This window comes from Chiloscyllium punctatum, chromosome 4, assembly GCF_047496795.1.
Source record: "Chiloscyllium punctatum isolate Juve2018m chromosome 4, sChiPun1.3, whole genome shotgun sequence".
Taxonomy (NCBI): domain Eukaryota; kingdom Metazoa; phylum Chordata; class Chondrichthyes; order Orectolobiformes; family Hemiscylliidae; genus Chiloscyllium; species Chiloscyllium punctatum.
In genome coordinates this window covers 92,735,589-92,751,872 of record NC_092742.1, presented here as the reverse complement: position 1 = coordinate 92,751,872, position 16,284 = coordinate 92,735,589, and the positions used below count along the sequence as shown (strand labels likewise).

Here is a 16,284-nt window from a genome sequence, read left to right as displayed (position 1 = left end):
CTTAGCACACAGTCTGGAAAAGGGGTCAGAGTTAGAAAACTGATGCCCAGATAGCCTCACCATGGAGAATTCCTTGTATACGAAATTAAAAACAAGCTAAGATCAGTAGAGAAGGCTCCTCCCCTCGCTTGGTGAAAGTGAGGACTGCAGATGCTGGAGATTAGAGTCGAGAGTGTGATGCTGGAAAAGCACAGCAGGTCAAGCAGCATCCGAGGAGCAGGAAAATCGGCATTTCGGACTAAACTGATGAAGGGCTTTTGCCGAAACGTTGATTTTCCTGCTCCTCAGATGCGGCCTGACTGGCTGTGCTTTTCCAGCACACTCTCGACTTCTCCCCTAGTCATCCGCCGTCATTTCCGCCACCTCCAAACGGACCCCACCACCAGGGATATATTTCCCTCCCCTCCCCTATCAGCGTTCCGAAAAGACCACTCCCTCCGTGACTCCCTCGTCAGGTCCACACTCCCTACCAACCCAACCTCCATTCCCGGCACCTTCCCCTACAACCGCAAGAAATGCAAAACTTGCGCCCACACCTCCCCCCTTACTTCCCTCCAAGGGCCCAAGGGATACTTCCATATCCACCACAAATTCACCTGCACCTCCACACACATCATTTATTGCATCTGCTGCACCCGATGTGGCCTCCTCTATATTGGGGAGACAGGCCGCCTACTTGTGGAACGTTTCAGAGAACACCTCTGGGACACCCGGACCAACCAACCCAACCACCCCGTGGCTCAACACTTCAACTCCCCCCTCCCACTCCACCAAGGACATGCAGGTCCTTGGACTCCTCCATCGCCAGACCATAGTAGCATGACGGTTGGAGGAAGAGCGCCTCATCTTCCGCCTAGGAACCCTCCAACTACAAGGGATGAACTCAGATTTCTCCAGTTTCATTTCCCCTTCCCCCACCTTGTCTCAGTCAAATCCCTCGAACTCAGCACTGCCTTCCTAACCTGCAATCTTCTTCCTGACCTCCCCGCCTCCACCCCACTCCGGCCTATCACCCTCACCTTAACCTCCTTCCACCTATAGCATATCCAATGCCCCTCCCCCAAGTTCCTCCTCCCTACCTTTTATCTTAGCCTGCTGGACACACTTTTCTCGTTCCTGAAGAAGGGCTTATGCCCGAAACGTCGATTCTCCTGTTTCTTGGATGCTACCTGACCTGCTGCGCTTTTCCAGCAACACATTTTCAGCTCCTCCCCTAGTCTGTCCAACACACACACCAGACTCACAATAGACTAGTAATTAAACCTAAGGCAAGATATTATTTGACAATATTCACCTTGAGCTAATGCAGTCATAAGCCCTGAAGAAGGGCTTATGCCCGAAATGTCGATTTGCCTGCTCCTCGGATGCTGCCTGGCCTGCTGTGTTTTTCCAGCACCAGATTTTTCAACTAATGCAGTCATAATAGACATATCAAGGATACAATTACTGCAGTGGTCTTCTTCCCCATTAAAATGATTTATATTTCCAACTGGACTGCAGAATAATGGGATGAGGGACAGGGAAATATAAGGAAAACCCAGACCAGCAGTTAATAGACGGAAGAAAAGGGAACTCCTTAAATGATCTAGCCACAGCATATGGGGTAAGAGTGTCAACGGTCAATACCCTTGATTTGGCTAATTTGGAGAATAAACTCAGGACCTTGACCCCGTTAGTCAAACAAACCCTAGAAGGACTGAATACAGACAATCAACAAGAAATCACAGGACACTCAGTGGAGAATCAGGCTTCTTAGTGATCATACTAGAGGGACATGTCAAGATGATTAACCATAGAACATAGAACATAGAACACAGAAAAATACAGCGCAGTACAGGCCCTTTGGCCCTCAATGTTGCGCCGATCCAAGCCCACCTAACCTACACTAGCCCACTATCCTCCATATGCCTATCCAATGCCCGTTTAAATGCCCATAAAGAGGGAGAGTCCACCACTGCTACTGGCAGGGCATTCCATGAACTCACGACTTGCTGAGTAAAGAATCTACCCCTAACATCTGTCCTATACCTACCACCCCTTAATTTAAAGCTATGCTCCCTCGTAATAGCTGACTCCATACGTGGAAAAAGGTTCTCATGGTCAACCCTATCTCAACCCCTAATCATCTTGTACACCTCTATCAAGTCACCCCTAAACCTTCTTTTCTCCACTGAAAACAGCCCCAAGTGCCTCAGCCTTTCCTCATTCAATCTTCCTACCATACCAGACAACATCCTGGTAAACCTCCTCTGCACCCGTTCTAGTGCCTCCACATCCTTCCTATAGTGTGGCGATGAAAACTGCACACAATACTCCAGATGCGGCCACACCAGAGTCTTATACAACTGCAACATGACCTCAGGACTCCGGAACTCAATTCCTCTACCAATAAAAGCCAGTACGCCATATGCCCTCTTCACCGCACTATTTACCTGGGTGGCAATTTTCAGAAATCTGTGCACATGGACAACAAGATCCCTCTGCTCATCCACACTACCAAGTATACGACCATTAGCCCAGTACCCCATCTTTTTGTTACTCATACCAAAGTGAATCACCTCACACTTACCCACATTGAACTCCTTTTGCCACCTTTCTGCCCAGCTCTGCAGCTTATCTATATCCCGCTGTAACCTGACACATCCTTCCTCACTGTCAACAACTCCACCGACTTTCGTATCATCCGCAAACTTGCTCATTTATAAAAATGACAAACAGCAATGGTCCCAAAACAGATCCTTGCAGAACACCGCTAGTAACTGCACTCCAAGATGAACCTTTACCATCAACTACTACCCTCTGTCTTCTTCCAGCCAGCCAATTCCTAATCCAAACCTCCAACTCATCCTCAATGCCATACCTCCATATGTTTTGCAGTAGCCTACCATGGGGAACCTTATAAAACGCCTTACTAAAATCCATATACACCACATCTACTGCTTTACCCTCGTTCACCTCTTTAGTGACCTTCTCAAAGAATTCAATAAGGTTTGTGAGGCATGATCTGCCCTTCACAAAACCATGCTGACTATCCTTGATCACATTATTCCTATCCAGATGTTCATAAATCCTATCCCTTACAATTCTCTCTTAGACTTTGCCCACAACAGAAGTGAGGCTCACTGGCCTATAGTTACTAGGGTTATCCCTACTCCCCTTCTTGAACAAGGGAACCACATTTGCTATCCTCCAGTCTTCTGGCACTATTCCTGTAGACAACGAGGACATAAAAATCAAGGCCAATGGCTCTGCAATCTCCTCCCTTGCTTCCCAGAGAATTCTAGGATAAATGCCATCAGGCCCAGGGGACTTATCTATTTTCACCCTTTCCAGAATTTCCAACACCAGTTCCCTACATATCTCAAAGCCGTCCATTCTAATTAATTGTGACTCAGTATTCACATTGGCAACAATGTCCTGTTCCTGAGTGAATACTGACGAAAAGTATTCATTCAGTCCCTCAACCAGATCATCTATGGCAAAATCAAGGATGATGGTGAGCAGCAAAACCACACTCTGTGCAGCATCTTTGATAACTGGATGATTGAACAGCTGAGGGAGGAAAAAGGCTCCCCCTGTCCACCCTATCTAACCCTTGATTATCTTATATGTCTCTATTAAGTCACCTCCCAACCATCTTCTCTCTAACGAAAACAGCCTCAAGTCCCTCAGCCTTTCCTCATAAGACATTCCCTCCATACCAGGCAACATCCTAGTAAATCTCCTCTGCACCCTTTCCAAAGCTTCCACATCCTTCTTATAATGCGGTGACCAGAACTGTACACAATACTTCAAGTGTGGCTGCACCAGAGTTTTGTACAGGTGTAGCATAACCACGTGGTTCTGGAACTTGATCCCACTATTAATAAAACACTGTATGCCTTCTTAACAACCCTGTCAACCTGGGTGGAAACTTTCAAGGATCTGTGTACCTGGACACCGAGATCTCTCTGCTCATCTACACTACCAACAATCTTACCATTAGCCCAGTACTTTGCATTCCGGTTACTCCGGTCAAAGTGAATCACCTCACACTTGTCCTCATTAAACTCAATTTGCCACCTGTCAGCCCAGCTCTGTAGCTTATCTATCTCTCTCTGTAACCTACAACATCCTTTGTCACTATCCACAACTCCTTAGTGTCGTCTGCAAATTTACTAACCCACCCTCATCCAGGTCATTTCTAAAAATGACGAACAGCAGTGGACCCCACACTGACCCTTGCGGTACACCACTAGTAAATGCAATCCAGGATGAACATTTCCCATCAACCACCATCCTCTGTCTTCTTTCAGCAAGCCAATTACTGATCCAAACTGCTATATCTCCCACAATCCCATTCCTCCGCGTTGTGAACAATAGCATACTATGGGGAACCTTATCGAACGCCTTGCTGAAATCCAGATACACCATATCAACCAATTTACTCTTATCTACCTGTTTGGTCACCTTCTCAAAGAACTCAATAAGTTTTGTGAGGCACAACCTACCCTTCACAAAACCGTGCTGACTATCCCTAATCAAATTATTCTTTTCTAGATGATTATAAATCCTATCTCTTATAACCTTTTCCAACACTGGCAGCTCATTCCATACACACATCATCATGTGAAAAAGTTGCCCCTTTGGTCCCTTTTATATCCTTCCCCTCTCACCTTAAACCTACATCCTCAAGCTCTGGACTCCTCCGCTCCAGGGAAAAGACCTTCGCTAATTACCACATCCATGCCCCACATGATTTTATAAACCTCTATAAGGTTACCCCTCAGCTTCTAATGCTCCAGGGAAAAAAAAACAAGTCTACTCAGGCTTTTTCCTTAGCTAAAACCCTCTAACCCTGGTAACATTCTCGTAAATCTTTTCTGAAACCTTTCAAGTTTTACAATATCCTTCCTATAGACCCGAATTGAACACAGTATTCCAATGCCCAACCAATGTCCTGTAAAGCCACAACATGACCTCCCAACTCCTATACTCAATGGAGTAGAGTGGTGCTGGAAAAGCACAGCAGTTCAGGCAGCATCCGAGGAATGCACTGATCAATAAAAGCAAGCATATCAAAGGCCTTTTCATTATCCTATCTGCCTGAGACTCCACTTCGATGAACTATGAACTTGCTTTCCAAGGTCTCTGTTTGGCAATTCTCACCAGGACCTTACCATTAAGTGTATAAGTCCTGCTGTGATTTGCCCTACCAAAATACAGCACCTCAAAATTATCTAAATTAAACTTCAAGTGCCATTCCTCAACCCATGTGCTCTGAGGTAACCTTCTTTGCTGTCCACTACACCACCAATTTTGGTGTCATCTGCAAACTTACTAAGTATCCCTCCTATGTTCACATCCAAATCATTTATACAATTGACAAAAAAAAGCAGTGGACCCAGCACCGATCCTTGTGGCACACCACAGGTCACAGGCCTCCAGTCTAAAAAGCAACCCTCCACTCTTTCAAATTAAAGATGGAAACAGGAAAACACAAGTTCCCTGCCATTGCCCCCATCAGACAATTCTGTGGCAGGGTCAGAACTGGGTAAAACACAGAGTAAAGCCACACTCTAAACAGAAGATAAAGCTGCCTTGACTGTTTAACAAAAATAAAGACACTATTACTCTGGTGAAAAATGAAAACAAATAAACAAACAAAAACTGGCTCTCTTTTGACTCTGTCCCAACCAACCTTCTTTTGAGCAGGGACCACAAGGGGCCAAAGTAAACAAAAACTCAAGAAAAATCAAAGAAAACAAGTAAATAAGCAAATAAACAAATGAATAAATAAATTTCCTCTGTTCCAACCTAATCGAATACTCCTGGTATGGGAAATAATGGTTTAAAATCCGAATTAAGTTCCCCTGCTCACTTAACTAAAAATAAAAATCCCCTCACACCGATTCCATCAAGTACATCTAGGACAGTGATAGTACAGGGTTAAAATAAAAGCCCCCTTGACTCTTCCAAGGGGTCCAAAATAAGACAGCTCTCCTCCCTGGGCAACACACTGAAAACAAATGCAAACTCAAAGACGAAACAGAAACTTACATTACAGAGACAACCAAATCAGAATTTCATTATCTAGGCCGATCATGCACTCTAGCCCTGTGGCGGCCATTAGTTTTGAAAGGCCTCGACAGCACCAATGAGTACCACATGCTCCCCACCGCGTCCTCCCACAGGACATCACCCCCAACCACAGAACCCACCCCACATCGAGAGCTGGGGGAGGGGATTGTCCAGGGTCATCGATCGGACACACCCCTACCTCAACCCCACCCCCAAGGCTCAACAGCAGGAGGTCCCTGCATGCTCCCCACGCGTCCTCCCCCAGGTCATCACCTCCAACCCCTGAGCCTACCCCACATTGAGAGCGGGGGATTGTCCAGGGTCATCGGTCAGACACAATCCTGTCTCAAACCCACCCCCAAGGGTCAAAAGCAGGAGGATCCTTTGCAGGCACCTCCAAGTCTCAGATTACGCCAGACACAATTGAAATGTTGACTAAAATGTTGGGCCTTCTGGGTGGCAGCAGTTCAAAAATCTGCTCCACTCCTGGGTCACCCTTCTTATTTGCTTAGTAAGAGTAGAGGTGCCCTACATACAGGCCTGGGATGGAGCGAGGAGGTAACCAGGGTAATTAACCAGGGTCATTGCTGCCAACCAGGGTAATTATCCCCATTGCAGTCCCCACCCAGCATAGAAAGTACCCCTAGGCCTTCCAGATTTTGTGGTGTGGGCAAGACCTCAGCGGCCACGCCCACCTCAGCCTTGGAGATGCCTGGTCCAGTTGCAGTGGACTGCGGGGGTGGGTACATGTCCCTCTTCCCCAGCGAGGAGGGAAAGAGGTTTCTTGGGATGCTGTTCCCTCATCCCTGGGGGAGGTGTTGTTAGTACTGGACTTCTCCTGTACCTCCAACCCCAAGGAGTGGCGCCTTTTTGCAAGGAATGGATAACAAGAGATACCTCCATTTCTCCACTGTCCTGATGCCCCCACCGCCATGTTCTCCCCTAGTCCCTCATGGGTTTTGGTGCACGTGGGAGCCAGGGGAAACTGGAGGGAACCACCTGCTCACTCACATTTTCATCATCGAAGGGTTCCAGGCTGGCTGCAAATCCCACGCTTTCCTGACGGTTCCAGGACTGCTATCTTTTGTGAGGGATATCTCCCTAGGCTGGGGGCCTATAGCCTCAGGGTCATCTGGCGAATATTCCTGGGAGGCTGCTCCCAAATGCTGAGTCTTCTTTCAGGCTTTCCTTCCCTATAGATGCTCTCTTCTCATCCCTCACTAGTGTCCATAAGCAAGATAGCTCCCTTCTGTGGAGGCCAGGTGAGGTGGCCTTAAGGGGAGGGGTGACAATGCCAGCTGCTGCTGCTTGGGTGTTGGCAATGGCCTTCGAGGCAGAGCAGTTCCTCTGGAGGTGCCCTACCTTCTTTCAGTCATGACAGTGCACACACCTCCCCTCTTCCCGCCGACCAGAACACCCGATGAGCAGCACTTTAATTGCTCAACCGTGAAGGTGCTGTCTGTGACCTCCTCTCAGGCTAGGAAGATGAAAATCTGTCACTGGAAGGAGAAAACGTGTCTCAGGCAGGCTTCCTTCAGACCTAGCAGTAGTAGCGCCATACCCAACCTCACCTCCCCAAGCTGGTAGCAGTGGAGGAAGAAGAACCTCAGGTGGAACAAAGGGTGGGACATTTGATAAAATGACCATCTGAGAAATTATTTCCAGAGGGTCGACAGGCAAGGATATCCCCTAAGCCCCTTCTCTAGGGCAAGGTCCACCACCTGCTCAGGAAGAACACCACATTCCTGTACATCTTTGATACAGCGACCACGGCGGGGGTGCCGACCATCCCCGTCAAGGTTGCTGCGTGTGCCTCAATGGTCATGCTGGGGTGAATCCAACATTTCAACCTGAGCTGTTTTGTTAAATAAGTAAAGGTGATGAGGTCCTCTAGGTAGGGTGTGCGCAATGCAGAGGACCCCCATGCAGGAATGACTGGGTCCCACCCCGGATGTTGTTTTAGAGTGCCCCGTGGTTGCCATTGCTCCCCGCAACCCCCCCCCCACCCCCAAAACCAGGACCACCACCACCTCTCACACAAAATACAGAAAAAGGACCTGACATTGTCTTGTTTAGCCTTGGCATCTAGCAGAGTCCCTAAGGTTACCACATCACAAACAATAGTTCCCCAAAACCCAAAGGCAAGTCACTTGCAAATAATATTCTGTAGAACACAGTCTGGAAGTACTAACAGGGAGAGGGCTCAGGCTTCTAACAGTTCCAGGCCCCAGATTCAAGAATGTAAATAAGTGTTCAGGTCCTAAGCTGTTAGTGTTCAGGCCTGAATCACCCAACTGAAGAAAAATATCCAGGCTTCAGGAACACGCCTCCTCAGCAGCAGACAGAATAGAAAAGTCATGAACCAATGCTTCAAGGTACTTACTAGGTTAAAATATAGACCACCAGACTCCTCAGAGAAGCAACAGCAGCTGGGTCCCAGTTGTGAGTTCATCCAGACAGGCAGGCAGGAAGGCTGCAGTGCCCGGGCTCCTGGGCTCCAGGCTCAAAGCAGCAGCAGCAGCTTCTCCGCAATGCAGTAGGTCTTATTACAGCAGTCTTCAACTCACTGAGGAGAAATGCAGGCAATCAGGCTTCCAAAAGCAGCAGCAATGGAGAATCCCAGATTTGAGTCTCTCCAGGCAGGCAGGTTGGCTACAACACCAGAGGCTCCAAACTCTCTGCCTCAATCAGCTCCAGGTCTTCTCAGCTGCAACACGTGTTCCAATGACAACAGCAGCAGAGTACAGACTTCCAACACAATGCCCTCTTCAGGGAAAACAATCCTCCTCCTCCATCATCTTTTGTCTCCTACCTTCAAGCTAGTTCTGTATTCAAATGGCTAGTTCTTCCTGTATTTTATGTGATCTAACCCTGCTAACCAGTCTACCATGCGGAACCTTGTTTTACGCCTAACTAAAACCCATGTAGATCACGTCCACAGCTGTGCCTTCATTAATCCTCTCCATTATACATGATTTCCCACTCACATAGCCATGTTGACTATCCCTAATCAGTCCCTGCTTTTCCAAATACATGTACATTCTGTCCCTCAGGATTCCCTCCAACAACTTGCCTACCACTGACATCAGGCTCACTGGTCTATAGTTGCCTGGATTTTCCTTACCACCTTTCTTAAATAGTGGCACCATGTTAGCCAACTCCAGTCTTCTGGCAACTCACTTGGGGCTATTGATGATACAAATATCAGCAAGAGGCTCAGCAATCACTTCCCTAGCTTCTCACAGAGTTCTCAGGTGCATTTGATCAGGTCCTGGGGATTTACATGTTTTAAGTGGTCCAGCACCTCCTCCTCTATAATGTGGCCAATTTCCAAAAGGTTGCAATTATTTCTTCAAGTTCTCTATTTTCCATATTGTTATGAAGGTATTGTTGTGTACTATACCTTTAAGAGCGAGTGAAAGCTGGCAAGGACTGACTGCAAGCACAGAATGTACTGAACAATTTAAAAATGTAACATTTGGCTGTGAAACAAATAGCTGGAGCTGAGCTGCCAAGGTACACAACAAATTTGAATTCAGCCAGCCATCTTAAATTATGCCCCAAGATACCAAAATCCATTCAAATTTGAATTTTAATGTTTTGATGATATCAAACCAATGAGATGATCTGATGTTTTGGGGTATAAAAATTGGGTATTTTGAAAAGTTAGCCAGAATGGCAAACAGCACCAACAGATTGTGCCCACAGAATTGCTCTCTGAAATCTGTGAAGCAGAAGACCGAAGAAAAGAAGATAGAAAAATACTGCAGAGTCAACACAGCTGACTGGTTTTGAAATCTGAATTTTTGTAAAACTTAATCGGGAGTTTTATCGGATCAGTATATTGTTGCAGAGTGGGAGATAGGTAAATTGATCAGACAAAGGAGGTTTACAGTGTAGATAGTTGTTTAATTTTTTTTCTTGGAATTAAAGAATAAATTGTTAATTTTTTCTTGAAATAGTGGGATTTGGTAGTTTTTTGTAACTGCATAGAATACAGATTGCGAGATGAGGTGAGCTTTCCTGCATGTTTGGTTTAAATTAGCAGAAGGGTTTAGCAGAAGTGTGTTGTAACAGTTTGGGGGCTCATGCCCGTGACTTGAACTGTTTAGACTGATCCAGATTTGTGGTATGAGAAAGCCCAGTACATTTATACACTTGCCAGTTAGTCTCCTAGCTCTTTAAATAAAATGTAGGTGAGACAACTTGTTTAATTTCAGTGACTTGTAGTTGGCAAATTAAAAGTGAGAGAAGTGGCTCTTAAAATTGCTAAAGAGGTTCTGGGATTTGAAGATGATTCCCAAATTTGCCAAGAAAGTTTATAAGGAAAGAAAAAGAGCTTACTTTTAGAATTAGCAAAGGTTAGAATTGGGTTTAAATGAAGGACAAAAGTACAACTGAAATTGTAAGGGAATTACTCAAACACCTAGGTGTGTCAGAGAAACAGACAAGTGCAGTAGAGTTAGAAAAAAACTTAAATTACAATTGAGGAAAATCGAATTAGAAGATAAACAAAGAAAGAGGGAGAGAGAAAGAGAATAAGAGAGAGAGAGGAAAAAGAGAGAGAAGGTTCTTAGTTGAGCAAAGAGAGAGAGAGGAAAAAGAGAGTGAAGGCACTTCGCTGAGCAACGAGAGAGAGAGAGAGAGAGAGAGAGAGAGAGAGAGAATTTGAACTTGAAAAATTGCGACTTAGTCTGCAAAGTCAAGTTAACAAACAGATATATACAAATATGTCAAAACTCTGCCACACTATGATGAGAAAGATGTTGACGCCTTCTCGATTTCATTTGAAAAATTGGTTAGGCATATGAGTGGTCCGAGGACTTGTGGGTAATGCTTGTGGTTCAGACTAAACTGATAGGCAGAGCTAGTAAGGTATTTGCAGCACTGTCAGATGAGGAGTCAAGAGATGTTGATGCGTACTTCATAAAGGGGGCTGAGGATATTCCTGAGGGTTATTATCTGAAAGAACTGGAGAAATAGGTATTAGTTACTGCCCTTCAGAATGAGGAGTCAAATCTAGATGTTGTGGCATTTGATGTGCCCCAAAATATTTTAAACAATGAGGAAGTCCTTGAAGAGTGGGATAGTTTAGTTAACTATCTGTCTCAGGAGCAAAGGACACAGTTAAAAGCAGTATGAGGACATATGCAGGAATAAGATGGGGAGGACTAATGCTATTGTGCATGAGGTAGATGTAGGGAATGCTTTTCTGATAAAACAACACCCCTATCAGCTTAATACTTTCACAGGTCCAGAAAGAAGTGGAGGCCATGCTCAACGAAGATATCATCAAACTGAGTCAGAGCGAGTGAAGTTTGCCGATCATCTTAGTTCCCAAACCTGATGGGACTTAACAATTCTGCATGGATTATCGGAAGGTCAATGCCATAATGAAATCGGACTCATACCCAATACTGAGATTAGAGGACTTAATCGAGAAAGTTACACAAGCCAGTTACATCACAAAGTTGGACTTACTGCGTGGTTATTGCAGGTACTTTTATCAGAGACGGCAAGAAATCTCTGCGTTTGTAACCCCAAATGGGCTATATTATTCAAAGTGATGCCCTTTGGAATGAAGAATGCACCCATCACATTCCAAAGGCACATAAACAGAGTTGTGGCTGGGTTAGGGTGGCAAGGTGGCTCAATGGTTAGCACTGCAGCCTCAAAGCGCCAGGAACCAGGGTTCGTTTCCAGCCACGGGCAACTGTCTGTGTGGAGTTTGCATATTCTCCCTATGTCTGCGTGGGTTTCCTCCCGCAATCCAAAGATGTCCAGGTTAGGTGAATTGGTTGTGCTAAATTTTCTATAGGGTTCAGGGATGTGTAGGTTACACACAGGGGCAAATATGGCATAGGGAATGGGTCTCAGTGGGTTACTCTTCGGTGTGGACTTGTTGTGCCGAAGGGCCTGTTTCCACACTGGAGGGATTCTAATTTTAATTCTTAACAAACCATGCAGTCTATTTGGACGATGTAGTGATCTTTAGTGTGTCCTGGGAAGATCACATGGTACAGTTGGCAATGCTCTTTGACTGATTAAGAGAAGCAAAACTGGTAATAAACAAAACTGAATTCGCGAAAGCAGAGGTGACAAAAGTTGACCCCAAGGAACACAAAGACGAAGACCATTGAGGAATTTCTATGACCAATCTCAAAGAAAGAGGTGCTTTGATCTTTGGGACTAAGCAGATTCTATCAGAGGTTTGTTCCAAACTTCAGCAGCGTAGTGGCCCATTAACAGATTTTCTGAAGAAGAACACAAACTTTCGGCATTTACCAATTTAAAAGCAATATTAACCACTGCACCAGTTTTAGCTACACCAAACGTTTTGAAACTCTTCAAAGTTGCAATCAACTTGTGACATAGAAGCTAGAGCTACAGGAAGATGATGTTATGAAGGTGTAAGGGGTACTGTACATTTAAGAAAGTTGAAAGCTAGCAAGAACTTAGAGAAGCATATAGAGTGCAGGAGAATGTACAATGTAACTTTTGGTTCAGAACAGCCAACACTGGCTGGGTTGCCTAGAAATGAAAACAAATTCAAATTCAGTTGAGACAATCAGTTTAAATTATACCCCAAAATACCAACCTCCAATCAAATTTGAATTTAGGATATTGACAATATTAAAAATGAATGAAACGATCTGATGCTTTAGGGTATAAGACCGGGGAAAATTGAACAGTTGGAGGAGAACTGCTAAGCCACCAACATCTGCAGACTGCCTGTAGAATAGCTCTCACCAAGGTACCTTTATCTATCAATGACCTGTGGAACAAAAATCCCTAAGAAGATGAAAAGAAGACAGAGGAAGATACAAAGAAAATATTCAACAGTTGGCTGGTTTTGAATTTTGAATTTTTTGGTAAATCTTAATTGGGGGCTTGATTGGACTAGTATTGTAGAGGGGGTGGTACAACATAGGTTAGAGAAAGGACTTGTAAATAATTGTTAATTAATTATTCTCTGTTAGACTTTAAAAACAGTTAATTTTTACTTGAAAATCGTGACTTTTGGGATAGTTCTTTGCCTCTCATGTTTTCACAGATTGCTGCGTGGGGTAAATCTTTTCTGCATTGCTGGTTTAAATTACTGGGGGGTGGGGTGGGGGGGGAGTGGGTTACCCCGTGTTGTAACATTTTGGGGGCTCGTACGGGATTTGAACTGGTTTAGACAGATTTGAATAGATTTGGGGGTGTGAAAAAAATCCCAGCAGATTTAAACACTTGCTGGTTAGTGTCCTAGATCTTTAAATAAAACGTAGGTGAGACAATTTGTTTAATTTTGGTGACTTGTGGTTGACTAAATTAAAAGTGAGAGAAATGGCTCTTGAGATTGCTAAAGAGGTTTTGGGATTTAAAGATGATTCTGAAATTTTCCCAGAAAGCTTAGAAGGAAAGAAAAAGGCTATACTTTTAGGACTAGCAAAGAAATTAGATTTGGGTTTAACCAAGGACAGAAGTAAAGCTGCAATTGTAAGGGAATTATTCAAACATTTAGGTGTGTCAGAGAAACAGACAAATGCAGTGGAGGTTAAAAAAAACTTAAATTACAATTGAGGAAAATGGAGTTAGAAGTTAAACAAAGAGAGAGAGAAAAAAGGTTCTTACTTGAGCAAAGAGAGAGAGAAAGAAGAAAGGGAGAGAGAGGAAAAAGAGAGAAAGTTCTGAGCTGAGCAAAACGAGAGAAAATTTGAACTTGAGAATTAGTCAACAAAGTCAAGTTAACAAGATGGAGATTAAAAGATAGTGATATATACAAATATGTCAAAACTCTGCCACATTTTGAGAAAGATGTTGAAGCCTTCTTTATTTCATTTGAAAAATTGGCTAGGCAGTGGTGCGAGGATTTACGGGCGATGCTAGTTCAGACTAAACTGGTAGGCAGAGCTAGTGAGGTATTTACAGCGCTGTCAGATGAGGAACCATGAGATTACGAAGAGGTTAAACAGGCTATTTTAAGTGCTTATGAATTGGTACCAGAAGCATATAGACTGTGATTCAGAAACTTAAAGAAGGAACCAAGTCAGACTTGTGTTTGACATGTTTGTACTGTTACCAGTGATAGAAAATTCCTTCAAAGCTAGGTTTAGTGGTCCCTATCAAATTGAGAAAATGTTGAGTCAGGTGAACTATCTAGTAAAGATGGCAGATAGACAAAAAAAGTATCAGGTCTGTCACGTGAACATGTTGTAACCGTATATTAGAGAGAAAGAACTAGTGAAACAGGTGTTAGTTACTGCCCTGCAGAGTGAGGAATTAAATCCAGATGATGTGGATTCTGATGTGCCTCAAAATAGATTAAAAAATGAAGAAGTCTTGAGAAGTGAGACAGGTTACTAAACTATTTGTCTTATGAGCAGAGAACGCAGTTGAAAGATTTGTTTCTGCAGTATATGAACATATGTAAGAATCAGATGGGGAGGACTAATGCTATTGTACATGAAGTAGATGTAGGGAATACTGTTCCAATAAAACAACACCCCTATCGGCTTAATTGTTTCAAAGCTAGACAGGTCCAGATGGAGGTGGAGGCCATGCTCAACGAGGATATCATCGAACCAAACCAGCGCGAGTGGAGTTCACTGATCGTCTTAGTTCTGAAAATGGGCGGGTCTTAACAATTCTGCATGGATTATTGGAAGGTCAATACCGTTACAAAATTGGACTCCTATCCAATTCCTAGTTTGGATGAGACTGTATCGACAAAGTTGGACTGACTGCATGGTTACTGGCAGGGACATTTATCAGAGATGGCAAAAGAAATGTCTGCATCTGTAATCCCAAATGGGTTCTATCAATTTAAAGTTATGCCCTTTGGAATGAAGAACGCACCCGCCACATTCCAAAGGCTCATGAACAGAGTTGTGGCTGGGTTAACAAACTGTGCAGTGTGTTTAGATGATGTAGTGATCTTTAGTAAGTTCTGGAAAGATCACATGGTACAGTTGGCAGAGCTCTTTGAACAACTACGTGAAGCAAAACTGGTGATAAACTTAAACAAAACTGAATTCACAAAAGCAGAGGTGACGTTCTCGGAACATTACATCGGTTATGGGAGGTTGATCCCATGGAACGCAAAGATGAAGGCCATTGAGGAATTTCCATGACCAACCTCGAAGAAAGAGGTGCTTCAATTCTTAGGACTCAGCGGATTCTATAGTAAAAGATAGGTTAGAGAAAGGAGTTGTAAATAATTGTTAGTTAATTATTCTCTATTAGATTTTTAAAAATAAAGTTGTTAATTTTTATTTTAAAATAGTGACTTTTGGGATAGTTCTTTGCCTCTTGAGTTTTCACAGATTACCGCACAGGGTCAATCTTTTCTGTGTTGCTAGTTTAAATTAGCTAGTGGGGGGGGGGGGGGGGGGGTTATCCTGTGTTGTAACAACGATGATGGAGTTAAACTGCCAGTTGCTTACTTTTTAAAGAAATTCAACACCCACCAGAGAAAAACATCGAAAAAGAACTACTGAGTTTGTTATTGGCCTTACAACATTTTCATGTTTATACCACGAACAATGTGTCAGAGACGGTTGTGTGCACAGATCATAATCCTCTTACATTCTCAGAACACTTTAAAGACAAGAATATAAGACTTTTTTCGGAGTCTTATGTTATAGATTTTTAATTTACAAATTGATCATCTTGCAGGTCGTCAGAATGTAATAGCAGATGCGCTATTGCAGATTTAACTGACAAAGTATAGATGGTTAAAAATCACACAACACCAGGTTATAGTCCAACAGGTTTAATTGGAAGCACACTAGTTTTCGGAGCGATGCTCCAGAAGCGTCGCTCCGAAAACTAGTGTGCTTCCAATTAAACCTGTTGGACTATAACCTGGTGTTGTGTGATTTTTAACTTTGTACACTCCAGTCCAACACCGGCATCTCCAAATCAAAAGTATAGATGAGATTAGTATCTATTCAATGTCTTATAAATATGTTTGGGAAGAAGTTAATATGAACTTAGATTAAAGTCATATATATGTCATGGTAATGTGGTTAGGAATAGATAAAATGAAGCCATTTTTTCAGTATGATGGTTTTTTTTTCTTAAGGGGGGAGGTGTTATGAAGGTGTAGGTGTATATTGTACCTTTAAGAGACAGTGAAAGCTGGCAAGGACTGACTGCAAGCACAGGGTGTGCTGAACAATTTAAAAATGTAACATCTGGCTGTAAAACAAATAGCTGATGCCGAGTTGCAATGGTACA

General features: G+C 43.7%; 1 long non-coding RNA gene across 1 annotated transcript in view; it reads right to left on the bottom strand.

The window, feature by feature from the left end:
• The window catches only part of LOC140476535 (uncharacterized), a 94,205-nt gene that overhangs the window by 62,380 nt on the left and 15,541 nt on the right, over positions 1-16,284 (bottom strand). Inside the window, exon 3 of the long non-coding RNA XR_011960503.1 lies at positions 8,444-15,223. This is a non-coding gene — a long non-coding RNA (uncharacterized lncRNA). The remainder of the gene's footprint in view (positions 1-8,443; positions 15,224-16,284) is intronic.